General features: G+C 38.8%; 1 protein-coding gene across 1 annotated transcript in view; it reads right to left on the bottom strand.

The window, feature by feature from the left end:
* The window catches only part of lrfn5a (leucine rich repeat and fibronectin type III domain containing 5a), a 75,037-nt gene extending 71,641 nt beyond the window's left edge, over positions 1-3,396 (bottom strand). Inside the window, exon 1 of the mRNA XM_073826891.1 lies at positions 2,651-3,396. The gene's annotated coding sequence lies outside the window, so the exon portion shown is untranslated. The remainder of the gene's footprint in view (positions 1-2,650) is intronic.
* Positions 3,397-14,752: the final 11,356 nt, after the last annotated feature.

Raw genomic sequence — 14,752 nt, forward strand, 5'->3', positions numbered from 1 at the left:
TTTCTTCACAAAACCAGTCTTAATAAGCATGGGTATATTTGTAGCAATAACCAAATATACAGTGTATGGGTCATAATGATAGATTTTTTCTGCCAAAATTCATTAGGATATTAAGTAAAGATCATGTCCCATGAAGATATTTAGTAAATTTCCTACCATAAATACATTAAAACTCAATTTTTGATTAGTAATATGCATTGCTAAGAACAATTTTTGCACCCTCAGATTCCACATTTTCAAATAGTTGTATCTCGGCTAAATATTTTCTTATCCTAACATACCATACATCAATGAAAAGCTTATTTATTCAGCTTCTGTTTTTGTTTTACTGTATTTTTGATCAAATAAATGCAGCCTCGTTAAGCATAAGAGACTCTCAAAACCATCAGATTATTCCAATCCTTTGACTGTTAGTGTACATTGCTCTAAGGTTTCTCTCAGTTCTATATTTGGAGCCAGAAATGCACAGGAACAAACCAGAGACAAGGCTCCTTCTCCAGACATCCGTAAACAGCACCATATTAGGTTTCACCATCTCAGCGCAGCTAACATGTCTCCTAATTACTCACATGCAAAGAGCAACTGTATGACTGAAGCAATCTTAACACTATGTCTCAAACATGTAGCTTACAGCTTACTGTACCACTAGAACTCACCTACGACTTCTCAGGTCTGCTGTGATTCCGGCCTGCTAGTTGCATCATTTCAAGGGAAGCTCAGTTGTACTCTGAACTGCAGAATAACTCAATGAGTGTGATAATCCTTTTTACCCTTTCCAATTCTTTACTCAAACAATCACGCAAGCTGTGGGAATCATTGCACTCTTGCTGGCTTCTTGGCTCCATCTCATCATATCATGGGTCTAAGCTCAGCAAGAGTAATTAAACAAGTCTGAAGGACTTTCTGGCATCCTGGCACCACATTCAACACAACAGACAGCTACAGGAGTTTTAGGATCGGTCCATAGTGCTGGAAAATGTGCTAATTTCAATGCTATGTAAAGAATGGGGATTCTAAGCTGCACATTTTACAAACTAAAATAATTGGTTACAGTTAACCATGAGGTCCAAGCAGTTCAACAAACTATTACACATTCAAATATGTAGTTTGTTAGAAGTACTGCAACATTATAAAGTATATGGCCCTCTTTACTTGCATATTGTCTTGTCAGCATGATAAAACCATAGTTTCCCACACCCCTATCCACTGTGCACTCAGCCCTCAGAGCTGCTGTGTGAGCCATAAATTGAATTATAGCACCACCAGCCAGTGGAAGAGGTGCTGCAGTTCAGTTACCCATCTACTCTGTGTGAAAACTCAAACATTGTGGCCAAAAATATAAAGCAGCTTCATATCAAACGATATGTTTTATATGCTGGTGTTTTATGAGCTTACGAACAACAATATACTATAGTAAGATGCATTTCGTTTCAAGTAATTTCAAGGATTTCTGTCAAAGTAACTGATGGAATTTGATTCAGTTTAAAATACAAGAACTCTGTATGGTATATTATTTTGAATTTAGATATAAAATCTAATTTCAGAACATATAACGTATGTAATTAAATAAATATATAAAGTAATGTCTTGATGATCAAGAGAATCACAAAATATGTCAAGAAAATGTTCATTTAAGTTTTTGGTAACAGAAAGGCTAATGAAGACTGGTGAAGACGATTTATATTGCTGTATATGTTTCAGGTGCATGACAAGCGACGATAAAACCTAAACAGCAATGACAAGAATCTGCCTAAACAGCCCTAAATCTCAAAGTAAGGGTTCAGAATAATCAAATAGCTAAATAAACACAAAGACCACTGCAAAACGCTCTTTAATTTTTCCTCTCCTTCAGCCCTTAATATTAATCCAGCATGTTTGAAATCTATAACTAAAACCATTTGCTGAACTATACGAATTCAACTCCTGCCACACAAAATAAAATTGTAGGTTAAAATCACAATATGAAACGCTGCTATATTCTTTGTATTCCTACAGAGAATGCAAATATGACTTTTATCGGACAAATTACATGAAATCCAAGTGCACATATGACTGGGATACGCCTCCTATATCATCGACTGGATCTGTGCCAATGCTGAAGACTATTACTTCATAGCTTCTGCTAGTCAATATTTCACAAAAACCCTCAAACGAGACAGAAAAAGACACTGTTAATATCACCATTACTTAGAAACTTAGAATAGAGCAGATTACGGATGTGGATGCATATAAAATAATTGATTTCAATCTAGTCTTTCAACACAACCCCTCCACCGCCCAACAACCACACAAACACACACACACACACACACACACACACACACACACACACACACACACACACACACACACACACACACCCACCCATCCATCCCATTATCTCAACTATACAAGCACTCAGACCAAACCATGGCTGTATCTTTTATGCATGAAGCTGATGTTCTACAATATGCTATTATGAAGCATTTCAATGCACTTATTTGTAATTTCTGATAGCAAAATAAAGATACATATTGACCTTGCCTAAAAACCAAAACCCCTCCAGATACTCTGAGAAGAGAATCGGACTTTCGGCACCGAATGTTCAAGGAGGTCGAAAAGGGACAGTTCAATGTGAAAAGCCATTCAATATTCAGAGAGAAAAGTTTACCTAGCAGAAGGAACGCCAGTCCGGCTTGAAGCACCGAGGGTCAGAGGAACCGAATCTTCTCACTTGTCATATTTTCCCATGTTGTGCTCCAGTGGATTCACACTAAATTCAAAGGTGAGCGTGATATGAAGGCATCCAACTCCCCAAAGCCCATATCCAAACCACTAAAATCCAATGGGTTTTTCCTTTCGACGTAATGGATAGATATCCCCAAAAAACGTACTCTGAGGGACAGTCAAATTCCTGCGCAATGTGTCCGACGCCCCTCAAGAAAGCCAAGTACTTGTTTTCCCCTCAGAAGCGCGGAAGCTCGTTCCATTCTCCTCCCGCCCGTCGACGCACCTCGCTCGAGTGCGAGCTTTCGTCCGCATTAAACCCGGGAAGTCAAATCAAATCTCAACAGGGAGACCTTCGCACCGCCGCACCTTTACAAGTACTTCCTCCCCGCTTAATCCACACAGTCACTGACCGACTGCCTTCCGCGCTGACCCTCCATCCAAAAGGTATCAAAAGTGTCTTCTCCTCAGGCAGCGTACGCTCTCCACACGCGACTGGAGATGGATTAATAACTCGAAATGTCTCCGATAACTCGATGCAACACACATAGGATGCTGAAAATGTAAAGAGAGGTCTAATTAATTGCTCGTGAAGCGGGAAGAGAGAGCAAATTCCTCATCATAATGGTCGAGCTGTTTAAACAAACTAGTTTTGCACCAGCCACTGCCTGGGATCATCCGTATAACGGCTGTTCTCTCTCCCCTGCTGTTTGGATTGGGAGAGAGAACGCAGGACGTCATCACGGATTGGCTCAGACTGACGCTCGCAATACTTGATACGTGTGTCACTCTGCGCCTCTCAGTGAGAAGTGTTGTTGATTTAGTGCTCGAAGACGACGGAAAAGGTAAAGAAAACCACGGACTATGGCAAGCTGCTTTAGCGTTTATTGCTTAGAACAAAGTAGTATCGATTAGTATTACCTTTTTTGACTAGAAAGTTATCCAGAACTATGATTCTTTAAGGCTAATGCTCTTTTTCACTGGATAACTTTTCATTAGACACTATTAAGGTGCGGTCACATTAATGTTGCTTGCCGAAATTTCGCAGATGAAATCCAGTCATTCCAATAGAGTGTGATTCCGTGCGAAAGCGATTTTTATTTTTTCTGCAGATTTTGCTCACATTCAAGTTGGTCAAGCAAATTCGCTACTCGGACCAACAGAAAGATAACTGAATGTATAAAAACAACTGGTTTAAAGCGTTTGTTCACCCAAAAATGAAAGTGATAGCCTATTATTTACTTACCCTCAAAGCATCCTAGGTGTATATGACTTCCTTCTTTCAGACGAATGCAATCAGAGTTATATTAAAAAATTATTATGGCCCTTCCAAGCTTTATAATGGCAGTGAGTGGATGTTTCTCTTTAACAGTCTAAAACAAGTCCAATAAAGTGCATCCATCCATAATAAAAAGTGCCTCACATGACTCTAGAGGTTGAATAATATCCATATTTAAAACGTAATAATCACTTTACTCTAGCTTGCGCATGCATATACACAGTATATAAACAAAACAACAGTCACTAATTAGAAGTACAAAACGAGGATTTGTAAAGAAAAATTTGTAAAAAATAAATAAATAAAAGAATACTGGTTTTTCCTTGCTTCCTTTGCTCCTGTAAACAAATACAAAATACAGACATCCTATGTAATCCGCCCAGGACAACTAGTGCAAGCAAGTCAAAAGTGATTAATATGTTTTAAATATGGATATTTTTTCTTACTATAACACATCAATTCCCTACAGGAGACCTTTATTCAACCCCCGGAGCTGTGTGAGGCACTTTTTATTATTGATGGATGCACTTATTTGGACTTGACAAAGAATACTTGCCAATTGCCATAATAGAGCTTGGAAGTGCCAGGATCATTTTTTATATAATTCCAACTCGTCTGAAAGAAGGAAGTCATATACACCTAGGATGCCTAGAGGGTGAGAAAATAATGGGCCATAAAAATTAACTATTAGGATAGATCAGTACCTTTTTACTCACTAATTTAATAGAACTAGAAAATGAAAGTTGTCCGTTTAAAGGAATAAACGTTTATTCGGCTTGCCATACTTGGACAGGTTACTGTCTGTCACTGACTACCGTTCAATGCAAAACCCTCTGCCCCATCCACGGAAATCCAGCAGATGGTCGGGATTAAGAACGAACCTTACGTGGTCCTTGTGCAGGAATGTTCCACGCGGAGAATGGAGCTGCAGCTGATTAAGCTATAAATGTTTGAGGTGCTGCCGCTGAATTACCGCTTCCACACTCGTGTTGTGTTGTGTGGGGCAGGAGATCGATTACCTACGATCATACCAATAAAAGCGTCAACGCTGCATTTACCTCTGCGTCAAGAGTTCACTCATTACATATTGCTTGACATTTCAGCTGTCGATATCGTTGCAACTCTTGCATTCTATGCCGTAATTTAAAACGCTCTGAGTTAATGGCCATCAAAAGCTATGTCATCATGACTATTACTAGTTTTCCTACAGGCGAATTTGTGTATGCAGGTCTAACTGCTGATACAAACATAAATACTCTACACAAACCACTTTAGGCGGGTATAAGGGTTTAGTGTGGCGATCCAGCACCATGGACAGCGAGTTAGTTGTTAGTAGGTTTATTTAAATATATATATATATATATATATATATATATATATATATATATATGTATATGTGTGTGTGTGTGTGTGTGTGTGTGTGTGTGTGTGTGTGTGTGTGTGTGTGTGTGTGTGTGTGTGTGTGTGTGTGTGTGTGTACGTATACTGCACACAAACTACTTCAAGTGGGTTTAAGGGTGTTTGGTTATGGCGATTCAGCACCATGGACAGCGTTCCCAGCAGTTAGCGTACTGTTTTTGTTAGTAGGTTTATGGGAAAAAGTTATGTTTTATAATAATAATAATAAAAATATTATTATAATCATACTAATTATAATAATAAAAAAATATATATATTTCTGGTGCAAAAAAGGGAAAACTAATGAGCAGAAGAACACTATCTCCATGGTGAAACATAATTATGGGGTTGTTTTACTGTAGCATGAAGTGGAAAACATGACCGTATGAAGGAAACCATGGATTCATTGAAGTATCAGGCCATTTTGTCAAGAATTGTGATGCCTTTGGTGCAAAGACAAATGATGATGATCAATGGACTTTCCTGCAGGACAATAATCCCAAAGTAAACATCCAAATCTACTTATGCTTGGTTCAGGGATCAGTCACAGAATGTTCTTGAGTGGCCTGTTCAGTCTCCAGATTTAATTCTCATTGAAAATATTTGGTCGAATTTGAAGAAAGCAGTGGCAAAGTGAAAACCAAAGATTATCCATGATCTAAAAGCTTTTTCAGCCGAGGAATGGTCCAAGATTGCAGTAGAGAGGTGATCAACGCTTCTAAAAACTTTCAAACAGCGTTTATTGGTGGTTTTAAATAATAAAAGATTCTGCAACAAATTTTACTTTTGGGGGTTGAATAATTTTGAACATGAACGTTTAGAGCCAATTTGATTTTTTTTCCATTATTTATCAATTTATTTTCTCAGAATTACTCAAATGTGTATTAAAATACTTTATCTAATAGTGTACTAATGCCTTTGTAGATTTGTTTTTAGAAAAAAAAAATGATCTGGAACAAAATGTCTTGCATGTCAAGGGGGTTGAATAATTTCGATTGCAACTGTGTATATATATATATATATATATATATACACACACACACACACAAACATTAATTATTATTATAAATGTATATACAAATGTATTATACACACACACACACACACACACACACATGTTGGGTTTACATGTTTTATGGGGACATTCCATAGGCGTAATGGTTTTTATACTGTACAAACCGTACTTTCTATCGCCCTACACCTACCCTACACCTAAACCTAGCCCTCACAGGAGATTGTGCATACTTTTACTTCCTCAAAAAAACTCATTGTGCATGATTTATAAGCCTGTTTCCTCATGGGGACCTGAGAAATGTCCCCACAAGGTCAAAATCTACTGGTATTCCTATCCTTGTGGGGACATTTGGTCCCCACAACGTGATGAATACCAGGTACACACACACACACACACACACACACACACACACACAAAAGCAGCATAATCGGATGTAATGTACATACTACAAACCAGTTTTAAGTTACCAAATGTACAGTATCTGTTAGACACTGATGTAACTGGAATTTAGATTTGCCCCCTCTAACCGCCAAAGCATTGTCTGCAGATGTGTTTGAACTTTTCCTTTGACACAACAGTTCAAAGTAACCTTACACTGAGGTCCTCTTGGAACAGTCTATGAATCGTAAATTGATACACCCACTTCTTTTACATAAGGCCACCATGCGTTCATTAAAACCATTTGTACATGCTTGAAAAAAGTTTGACATCTATTTGACTTTTTCACTCGGTTGATTGCCTGGGTCATTTACTATTCGTTTTGTCATGAGCTCGCTCCATAAAATAAAGACCAGTCGTTTCCTTTCACTCAGTGTAACTGAGCAAGTCGAACATATCATTAAAATGGCTTTATGTGCTGGATCAATTTATTCCGAAGCACAGCGTGCGTGCAAGAGGTCTGTTAAGATGGGGGAGCTGTTGCACTGAATACTATATTGCTATGGATTATTCAGTCCAGCACTTCCAGTACAGACATTTATATGAAGCAAGGCAAAACACGTTATGCTTTCTCTACAGGGTGAATTACAAAATGGCCATGAAATCTCCTTATTTGTTCTCTTTTTATTACCGTTCATTGTGGGTGTTCTCTTTCCAATGTAAACACTTCCACTCAGCATTAACCAGCCCATCAGCATCCGCCCTGCAAAATAAAATGCCCCCCTTGCTGATCATCCTATAATCAAGCTCTTGTTTAGCTGAATTGGCACTTACTTTATTTCGCTCTGAAAGCCGTTATGAGGGTTCTGATTTGCCAAAGCAAGGCCATGTTTGCAGACAGAGATATTTTAAAACCTTGAAATTGTAAGAGCTAAATTTCATTTCAAACTATTTTAAATATAGCATTGAGTAGATATGAATTTGTATGATACAGACTGATTAACCCTCTTACTGTATTCTGGATTTTCTTTTTCCTGAAAATGCCAGTTAAAGTCATCCAAGATATTCACGTCTTCACGTCTTTCTTTCTTCAGTCAAACATAAATTAGGTTTTTAAGAAAAACATTCTAGGATTCTTCTCCATATAGTTGGCTCCTACTAAAGTCCACTATATGGAAAAAAATCCTGGAATGTTTTCCCCAAAACTGTTTTTCTTTTTCAACTGAAGAAAGAAAAACATGAGCATCTTGGATAACATGAGGGTGAGTAAATTATCAAGAAATTTATATTTTGTAAGTGAACAAATCCTTTAATGTTTTTGCACTGGACTGAAAACTACTAACATTGCTTACACAGGGTATAAAAACTTCTGAAGAAAAAATGAATAGAATTGTACTTTTTTAGGATTTTTCCCCACATCTTGTTACTATGATAGGGTTTTAATTAAAAAATCTAAAATTACAAGGTTAAAGTCATAATATTTTAAAAATAAAGTTTAAATATTTCGAGAATAAAGTCGAAATGTTTTGAGAATAAAGTTGAAATGGTTGAGAATAAAGTCAAAATGTTTAAGAATGAAGTTGAAATTATGAGAATTAAATCGTAGAAATTAAAGTTAGAATATTTTGAGAGTATAACCTGTGCATGTAAATGGCCCAGATTGGGAGCACCGGGAGAAGTTGCCAGGTCACTGTAATTTTATTTACATATATGTGGGATTATTAGCAGAAATCATACCATGTGTTATATTTGCAGGGACAGTATGCTTGAAAATAATAGTTCACGTCTTCGATTGCATTCATGAGGCCTATTTGTAGTGCCCCAGCCACCCAATAATAGCAATAAGCTTTGTGCTTTTGATACTTTTAATATCAAGGTCTCTTCTGAGTTTGGTTGTGTTGTGAGAATTTGCAGCGCGTTTCCGTATTTGTGTTTGCGTTGCGAGGATTTGCAGCGCCTGTGTTGTCAAATGAAGATGTTTTCTTAATTTGTTGTCGTTTTTTTCTGTTTGTATGTGTTTTCTTAAGTTGCAGAGCATTGAGCTCTCTCGGCCACCGTATTAAAGCGTGTGAAAAACACATTATTGTAACAGACATATTGTTTGTGTTTCACTATAAAACTTTTTGAAAGCTGAGACTTTAGAATATCTCCTGGTGCTCCCAATCCGGGCCATTTGCAAGCGCAAAAAACTGGAATATACTATGAAAATATTCTAACTTTATTCTTGTAATTGCTGTGAATTAATACTCATGATTTTGACTTTATTTCCTAAATATCTTGACTTTATTCTCTAAACACTTCGATTTTATGCTCGTAATTTTTACATTATTCTCAAAACATTTCACCCTTATTCTCATAATTTTGACTTTGTTGTCGAAATATTTAGCTTGTATTGTCTGCTCAATACTGCTCAAAAATGATCAGCCTGCAAATAAATAAATAAACTGCTTTTAAATGTCCCATAATGTTATATTATTAGCAAACAGTGGATTCAATGTTTTTATCAGTTTTTTTTTTTTTTTTTTTTTTTTTGGAACTGATTGATCATAGGCCTCACTGATCAAAGCTTATGCTCCTTCATTCTGGCGTAATTTGGATAATTTAACAATGTTAACTCAAAAACTGAGGTGCGTCAGCACAGATCAATGAGGCACACGATCAATCAGTTCCAAAAAGGAAATACAAGACCTGTGCTAATTGGAAGAAAACAAGTAAATCTAAGATTAGCAGATAATATAGCATAATAGGAGTTTTACAAGCATGGACAAGAAAACCAGATTAGGTAAATGATTAAAATGTCAGGAATAGATTACGACGCTGTCAATTCCTAACACCTTTGCATGTAGTGGTGAAAACACTATTGTCATTTAATTATCAGCTCTCTACAGACTGCAAACATACTGATAAATATCTTCCATGTACTCCCAGGTGTCCTCTGCTGGGAGCAGCAAACTGCAGTAATTGATGCAACAGACAAATAAGACAGACCTAGTGGACAGAAAAAAGTTGTGGAAGGCCGCTTTCACTAAAAGGGAAAGAATCAGTAACTGTTTGATTTCCCTCGAGACAATGTTTCTTTTTTTAATAACGACTATGATAATTAAAACACTTTTTCTTTTCCCCCCTTCATCCAAAAACAGATGCGAGACATCCTCTACGCAACACCCATGTGCTTGTGCTCACACACGCATGACCTGCACTCTTTTGTGCTATATCTTGTCACATCATCAGAGGGAATGAAACACCTTTGCTGTAGCCCCTGAGGGACACTTTCACGCTGCTGATTTGAGCTTCTGTACTCCTGAGACTGCCTCTCTTGTAATCATGCTACGCGTCTGCACAGTACAATATTCTGTTTTTAGAAAGACAGGCAGAGGATGCTAATGACTCTGATGGAGTGTAACTAGCTGTAATTTTATGCAGTATGAATAGAACAAAAAAGTACACAGCCTGAGATCAGATTTTCTTTCTTTATGCGTTAGGGGTGTTGGTCCTGTGGAGACATGGATGCTCTTGAATTTGAAGGTTTTCCTTGTCATTTTTTTCCAACCTTATGTTACTCCAAACCCATATGCTACTGTTGTTGTTTTCTCCCAGATGAATCTTCACTCAGCATTTTTTAATGTAACACTGCATGGCAGTGATTTGCCAAGATCATTTTGTGTTCAAAGGTGGAAAACACCATACAGGATTCGAGTTGACATTTAGTAAATAATGACAGTGTGTAAATATATATTTTCTTTTTCTTGAAAGTATTTAGTCTACAGATAGACAGACAGACAGACAGACAGACAGACAGACAGACAGAGACAGACAGAGATAGATAGATAGATAGATAGATAGATAGATAGATAGATAGATAGATAGATAGATAGATAGATAGATAGATAGATAGATAGATAGATAGATAGATAGATAGATAGATAGATAGATAGATAGAGTTTTTTTCAAGACTTGAGGCTGTAAAGGTGCTTCAACTATGTACTGAGTTAAGGGTATGAATACTTATGCAATGTACTTATTTCAGTGTTTTATTTTTAATATATATATTTTTTTAATTTGCGAATCAGTTTTTTGCTTAGTCATTATTATGGTGTGTGGAGTGTAAATTGTAGGGAAAAACTAATTTAAAGCAGTTTAACATAAGGCAGCAACATAACAAAATGTGAGAAAAATGAAGGGGTATGAAAAATTTCGCAAGGCACTGTAAATGGATATACATATATATAGTAAAAAAAAAATTACTAATTAATAAAAAAAAATAGTAGATAGATATTATTGTACTTTAAAAAGTAATAAAATTAATAATTAATACTTAATAAAAAAACATATATATATAATTATTTATAATTTTAATATTTTTAATAATTAATAAAAAAATTAAGATTAATTAATAACAAATAAAAAATCAATAGATATATCAATGTATTAGTTCACCCAAAAGTATTTAGTATTTATTTAAGATATTTAAGTTTTTTTTTTTAGATCTATCCATCTGTATACAGTATTAGTGCACCAAAAATACTAAGCATTTATTTAGGATAATTTTTTCTTTCTTTTTTTACTTTAACAATTTAGAATGCTTAATGCTTAAAAGTAACTTAATGCTGCTTATGGGAGATGGTGTCTCTGAGCATGAAATGTCAGTGGTATCCCTGCATCACTATAGCATCAGCTGCAGGGCTAAGAAGGAGTTTTATGTCATAAGTACAGACACATATAGTGTGTGTGTTTGTGTGTGTTCACGTTCAGCGTGTGTGACAGGTCATGTGCTTTCTGATTGAGGGTGCTATTTGCTCACTGTGACACAAAAACTATTCTGTTCTATTTCCTCCATGTGCAGGAAAATTTCTTCAAGCCTCGGCCCACCTGCTGGTTACCTTCCCCTTCACGCAGCCTCCAGAGAGCAACCAGGCAGAAATCTCCCTGAGTCACATCATCTCCTCCTCAGCCCTCCGGCACAGCCACTGTCCAACATAAGCAGAAAAAAAGATTTCAGGCAAAACAAGTAAGGACCTCAGGATTGATTTTTCTGGCTGCGGTCTCATTTATACTCTCCACTGTGTCATGTTGATTGTGTCCAGTAGACCGAATGTCTTCAGCAGAGTCTAATTATTGGCCACAAGTGGTAAAGTATGGCAGGTATTTGCATACTGATGAGTAAGCGAATATGACACATGCACACACATTTGAACATTAGCAGCAGTATTACTTAATTGGAATAGAAGCAGACGATAATGTGCTTCTGTTAAGGTAGTCGACTAGACATTATTTCACTCGATGAAAGAACAGCAAATAAAAAGCCAAATTGTCTGTAATAAAAAATTGATTCTGCATTCATCATTAAATTGCTGTGAACTGAAAAAAGAGAGAATACTTAGAGATAAACAATCTCAGCCAAGCCAGCGAATAAGCCAATATGATTTTAGCAATGATTTTATAGGCGCACTTGTCCAGCAATAACAATCTTCAAGGACAACTGTACACTGAAAAAAAAGCTGTAAATACAATCTTCACAAATAACTACAAAGAAATCACAAGTAATACATTAAACTAAAAGTGAAATTTCGAAGTACAAAGACAAAAGTAGTTTTCTAACAGTAGTTTTTGTTCCAATAATGTTCGAAAAATAGATAGATATGCAGTGATACAGTCTAACTTGTTGCCAACAATAATCTATGAATGAATGAATGAGAAAATTAAACAGGCTTAAAATATTCTAACCAGTGATTTACATTACATTGATTCAAATATAATTTTTGTTTCTTTGACAATATAATTTTTTAGCTGTTTTGTCCATGAATAAATCAAACCGCACAGGTCATATTCACCATATACACAAGTTCATCTTTTTCTTTCAGCAAAACAGCACCTACAATTGAAGTCAAAAGTTTACATACACCTTGCAGAATCTGCAAAATGTTAATTATTTGACCAAAATAAGAGGGATCATACAAAATCCATGTTATTTTTTTTTATTTAGTACTGACCTGAGTAAGATATTTCACATAAAAGACATTTACATATTAGTCCATAAGAGAAAATACTAGTTGAATTTATAAAAAATAACCCTGTTCAAAAGTTTACATACCCTTGATTCTTAAAACTGTGCTGTTACCTGAATAATCCACAGTTGTTTTTTTGTTTTGTTTTTGTTTAGTGATAGTTGTTAATGAGTTCTATGTTTGCCCTGAAAAAGTTAAACTGCCCGCTGTTCTTCAGAAATGTCCCTCAGGTCCCAAATTCTGTGGTTTTTCAGCATTTGTGTATTTGAACCCTTTCCAACAATGACTGTATGTGTCAGGGGTGCGTGCAGGATTAGACGAGACGATAGATACAAAATACAATAGATTTAATATAAATCTCCAAGTGGAACAAGGCAGGAACACTCACACACATCTACTTCACAAAAGGACCGACAGGGAACTGAACTCACAGACAGACTTTTAAGGACAGACTAATCATAAGACACAGGTGACATAGATGACTGATAAATCAAACACAGGTGACGGTGATTACACAAACGAGGACTAAACCAAATGATAACAAAATGACAGGGGGAAGACAAATGGGAAAAACCAATGACAAGACAGACAGAACTGTGACATTACGCCCCCCTCCGGAAAGGCGCGTCCTCGCGCCGTGGAAAAAACGAAAAAACGAGAGGGGCGGAAAACCAGGAAACCACAGTCAATGAGGGAGGGGGCTCCGGCGGAGGACGCAACCCCCGGAGGAGGACCAGAACAAAAGTCCAGGTGACACAAAAGACAGTCCAAGGGGGCGACGACGGTGGGAGGAGCCAGGGAGAAAACAGGAGGGACCTGAAGCAGGAGAGCAGGACCCAGATCGCAGCCAGGATGACAGCCCACGGAGGAGCCGACGGAGGGAGGAGCCATGGTGGAGGGAGGACCGCCGACTCCAGGGGTCCGACCGACAGAGGCAGAGCAGCTGGCAGAGGAACCCGAGGCGGAGATGGAGAGCCGACGGACCAGGGCGACACCGCGGAACCGGAGGGCCAAGGTGGAACAGGAGGCTCTGGCGGCCGAGGCGGAGGCGGAGATCCGGAGGTCCGCGGCGGAGCCGGAGCGACAGAGGACGAAGGCGATGCTGACGGGAAGGAGGAGCCTGACAGAGCCGGAGGGACAGAGGGACGAGGCGAAGCCAGAGGAGTGGAGTCCCGAGGCGGCGGATGGTCGACTACTGACCAAGGCGGAGCCGGAAGGACGATGGAGCCCGGTGGAGCTGGTGGGCCGACGGTGGAGCTGAAGGCGTAGAGAGCCGTGGTGGAACCGCAGGGTCAGAGGGCCGCGGTGGAGATCTGGGCTCAGAGGCTGGAGGCGGAGCTGAGGGAACCTCCAGCCATGCCACCGATGTGAGTTGGCTTCCCTGCGGCGAGCCCACTGCATAGATGGTGGGCTGAGGGTGAGCAAGGGGACTGGCAGATGAACTCCGGGACTCTGGACAGCTGGACGGAACCAGCGGGGACTCAGGACGGCTGGGCGGAACCAGCGGGGACTCAGGACAGCTGGGCGGAACCAGCGGGGACTCAGGACGGCTGGGCGGAACCAGCGGGGACCAGGCAGATTCAGATAGAAGAGGACGGGGGGGAGGGAAGTTCATGCCAGCCAGTGGCTCAGTGACAAAGTCTATTAGGTCAAACGATTTATAATCCAAAACTTCGGAAAAGTCAATAAGGTCCCCAGAGTTGTCCAGCTCACCCCCAGTGGTGTTGCAGTGGGCAGGGCTCTCCATTTCCCTCACTTGCTCCACGTCGCAATCCACCGTCACAGATGTAGAATCCGGCTCACGCACCTGATCAGCCGGAGAGGGCTCTGGCTCTGTCGCTCGCGGCTCTAGTCCCTCATCCGCGGTGCGCTCGGGTTCATGCTCTGCATGTCGGGGTGATGGTTGGCTGCTCTCTGGGTCAAGAGTGGGGCAGACGTCCTCCTCGACAACGCCTACAGTCCAGGAAGATC

Source organism: Garra rufa, chromosome 21 (assembly GCF_049309525.1).
Source record: "Garra rufa chromosome 21, GarRuf1.0, whole genome shotgun sequence".
Lineage (NCBI taxonomy): Eukaryota > Metazoa > Chordata > Actinopteri > Cypriniformes > Cyprinidae > Garra > Garra rufa.